Here is a 4,615-nt window from a genome sequence, read left to right on the forward strand (position 1 = left end):
GTAGGAGGGGATAACTGAGGGGATAACTGAGTCTAGAACCAAACCTCAGCAGCACCAGAGATGCTCAGAGGGTGCAAACAAAACCTTGTGCACACCAACAAGGTTTTCTATGATCCAACAGATGTATCCAACGTTCACTGGGTCATAGGAAAAGCAAGAGAATTCCAGAAAAAGACCTACCTCTGCTTCATTGACTACACTAAAGCCTTTGACTGCATGGATCACAACAAACTGTGGAAAATTCTTCAAGAGATGGGAATATCAGACCACCTTACCTGCCTTCCTGACCTGTATGCAGGTCAAGAAGCAATATTTAGAACCAGACTTGAAACAATGGACTGGTTCCAAATTGGGAAAGGAGTACCTCAAGGCTGTATATTGTTACACTGCTTATTTAACTTCTATGCAGAGTACATCATGAGAAATGTTGGGCTGGATGAAGCACAAGCTGGAATCAAGATTGCCAGGAGAAACAGCAATAACCTCAGATATGCAGATGACACCACCCTTATGGCAGAAAGCAAAGAGGAACTAAAGAGCCTCTTGATGAAAGTCAAAAAGGAGAATGAAAACGCTGGTTTGAAACTCGGCATTCAAAAAATTAAGATCATGTCAGCCAGTCCCATCACTTCATGGCAAATAAATGGGGAAACAATGGAAACAGTGAGAGACTTTATTTTCTTGGGCTCCAAAATCACTGCAGATGGTGACTGCAGCAGAAATTAAAAGATGCTTGCTCCTTGGAAGAAAAGCTATGACAAATCTAGACAGCATAGTAAAAAGCAGATACATTACTTTGCCAACAAAGGTCTGTCTAGTCAAGGCTATGGTTTTTTCAGTGGTCATGTATGGATGTGAGAGTTAGACTGTAAAGAAAGCTGAGGCCAAAGAATTGATGCTTTTGAACTGTGGTGTTGGAGAAGACTCTTGAGTCTGCAAGGAGATAAAACATTTATGATTTTCTTTAAGATTGACTGGTTTAATATCCTTGCAGTCCAAGGGACTCTCAAGAGTCTCCTCCAACACCACAGTTCAGAAGCATCAATTCTTTGGCCTCAGCTTTCTTCACAGTCCAACTCTCACATCCACACATGACCACTGGAAGAACCACAGCCCTGACTATGTGGACCTTTGTCAGCAAAGTGACGTCGTTGCTTTCTAACACACTGACTAGGTTTGTCGTAGCTTTCTTGCCAGGAAGCTATCATTTTCTAATTTCATGGCTGCAGGCACCATCCACAGTGATTTTAGAGTCCAAGAAGAGGAAATCTGTCACTGCTTCCTCTTTTTACCTTCTATTTGTCATGAAGTAGCTGTGATCTTAGTTTTTAATATTGAGTTTTAAGCTGGCTTACTCACTCTCCTCCTTTACTCTCATCAAGAGGCTCTTTAGATCAGACTTCCCATCAGCCATAATAAATGTGAACAGGTAATGGAGTAACATCTGAACATGATTAGGGAAATATCTGTCAGCTGAGAGATTTATACCGCTCCCTTAAGAATCAGGGCCAAATAAAGACAGCTTACACCTTCAAAGACAAGGAACTGAGCAACAATGATCCTCACTAAACAGAAGCTAAAGGCGTTCTTCAGCCAAATGGCAACTACACTCAGAACGCACAGGACCGAAGAAACAGCGAAATGCAGGAGATTCATTTCTAAGTCACTTATTTAAGTTTTTTAAAAGTATCTTATAAAATAGGTTTTTTTTCTTCCAAAAAAAAGACATAAACACATAGGCAATAATAACAATTTAGGAGAGGCCAGTGATAATTTGCTGCTGTTGCTTTGGCGACTGAGTCGTGTCTGACTCTTCACCCCCAGGCTCCTCTGTCCATGGGATTTCCCAGGCGAGAGTACTGGATTGTGTTGCCATTTCCTTCTCCAGGGGATGTTCCCAACCCAGGGATCAAACCCGAATCCCTGTGTCTCCTGCGTTGGCAGGCAGGTTCTTTACCACTGCACCACCAGGGAAACCCCTGGTGATCATTACAACTTGTTATTTGGAAGAAAAGGAGAGAAATACTGAATAGTTTTCTATAAATACATTCATCAGAAAGACAGAGACTGAAAGGGACTAGTTAATGTTTTTGATTCAGGAAGACAGAGAATAGAGAAAACCCAAAGAAAGTAGAAAGAAGGAAATGTTAAAGAACATAAAGAAACTGATTAAAAATAAGAGATTGGTAAGAAAAGACATTAAGTTATTCTTTGTAGAAGCACAGATGAGACCCTAGCAAGACTAGGTGAAGATAAAGACACAGATTACATATTTAGAATGAAAAATGGAGGATGATTACAATATAGAGGACACTTTCCAAATTGCAAAGGAACTCTATGAACAACTGAGTATTAATAAATTTTAAAACCTCTGTAGAATTCACAGTAATTTTAGCAATGTAGATTGTCAAAATTAAACCAAGATGAACTCAAAAACTAAATGAACCTATAGTCATTATAAATAAAAATGCATTCAAAAATCTATCTTTGTCAGAAGTTTTCAAGCCGCTTATCATTCCTGTGTTTACAACTGGAAAATGTGATAAATAAAAGGAAGCTAGAGTCCCTTGGACTGCAAGGAGAACCAACCAGTCCATTCTGAAGGAGATCAGCCCTGGGTGTTCTTTGGAAGGAATGATGCTAAAGCTGAAACTCCAGTACTTTGGCCACCTCACGAGAAGAGTTGACTCATCAGAAAAGACTCTGATGCTGGGAGGGATTGGGGGCAGGAGGAGAAGGGGACGACAGAGGATGAGATGGCTGGATGGCATCACTGACTCGATGGACGTGAGTCTGGGTCAACTCTGGGAGTTGGTGATGGACAGGGAGGCCTGGCGTGCTGGGATTCATGGGGTCGCAAAGAGTCGGACACGACTGAGCGACTGAACTGAACTAAAAGTAGGCACCATTGTCTTCCTGTAAGTTCCACGACCCACAGCACATGAGCCACGAGCCTCGGGGGCCCTGCCTGACGCCCCATGAAGACTGATTCCAAAGGTTCCATCTGATGTGGTTGGTCTGAACACTTGACAGGATCCTTGTGTTCTCAACCTTCACACTTCCCAGGGCCCAAGTCACACGGGCTGCGCGCAGTGCTCAGCACCCGGCTGTGTTTCTGCAGACTTGGAGAGAGCCTCAGTTGGGTTTGCTGCCTCGTTGGTAGCGGCTCCGTCTTCCTGGCATGCAGAGGCCAGCTCCCAGGGGATGGTCTGGGGCTCAGAGAAAGTCCTGCGGCAGCAGGCTAGAACCCAGGACTTGCTCAGTCTGCTGTGGAGCCGCAGGCACATGGCCACACAGAACCAGCATGTCGCTGAACACACATCCAACAGCTGGGAGTGTCCTTTCAAGGGCTTTTGAACTGGCTTCATGGTGCACTGGATGCCAACATCATGCCCAGCAAACATGGCCTCCAAGAAAGATGGTGATGCTGCCAACAAAAGATGGAACACCCCGAGACCCGGTTCACAAGGAGCCATGCAACACCCAAGGGTGCTGCTCTGCAGGGAGTGCAAGCCTGGCTGTCGCCCTCTGGAAGCCCCCAGGGAGTGGCCCACAGCCTGGGGTTTGTGCTGAGCCCTCGTAAAGCCCAGGGCAGCAGTCTCCTCCTCCTCCTCCTTTCTGGGATCCACCCAGACCACTCTGCCACCCTGATCTTCAGCCAGGTCTGCCGCTCAACTCAGCCTGCCCTCTTCCAACGTGCGGATGGCTGAGACGCCTGGTGTGGGGAGGCCGAGTCACCTCCCGGAGCGCCCTTCCTCTCCTCACAGCTGGTCTCGACAGTCTCTCTCCCCAGCCCCGTCAAAGCTCCCTGGACCTGTGTGTGGCTTCCTTCACCAGCGTCACTCGAGAATACAATACAGCCTTCCTGGGTCTCCCCCTGCAGACCCTGGAAGCATGGCCCCTGAAGCCAGGAGACCCCCACTCAGAAGAGCCCCCACCTGCGAGCAGACATCCTCAAACAGAATAAGGGCAAAACCATCCTTCAAACAAGATTTAAACTAAAAAGAGAAATCAGGGAGATGGTTTAAACTATGACTCTTTCCACCAGCTTAGGGCATTAATTAGAGGCAAGACAAAATCAACTTTAACTTCTGCTTGGCTCAGCTGTGCAGACTGGCATCGTCCAAGATGGTCACCACTAACCTATATGAGTGTTTACATTTGAACTCATTAAAATTAAATTAGATCTTAGAAATCAGTTCTCACCCTCACCAGCCACATTTCAAGGGCTCTGTGCCACAAGCAGCCAGTGCCTACTGCACTGGGCAGTCTAGAAACTCCCACTGGACAGTCTAGAAATGCCTACTGGACAGTCTAGAAACACCCACTGGACAGTCTAGAAACGCCCCCTGGACAGTCGGCCACAGCCGTGAGTATGGAGAACATAGCCTTGAGAGCCAATGTCTCCTTATCCCCTCACACACGCAGGCACACATGCCCACACACGCGTACAGAGCTCTAACCTCTCACACCACCTCTTTGGAAACGTGTATGCATTCATATTGTTCCACGAAACGTGAATCCCGTGAGCCAGTGTGCAGTCGCTCTAACCTGGTGGCCCTAGGCCAGCTCTTCCCTCCCTCCCCACCAGGAAGGGGTATTCTCGAGGTGGGGT

This window comes from Bos javanicus, chromosome 9, assembly GCF_032452875.1.
Source record: "Bos javanicus breed banteng chromosome 9, ARS-OSU_banteng_1.0, whole genome shotgun sequence".
NCBI classification, from domain to species: domain Eukaryota; kingdom Metazoa; phylum Chordata; class Mammalia; order Artiodactyla; family Bovidae; genus Bos; species Bos javanicus.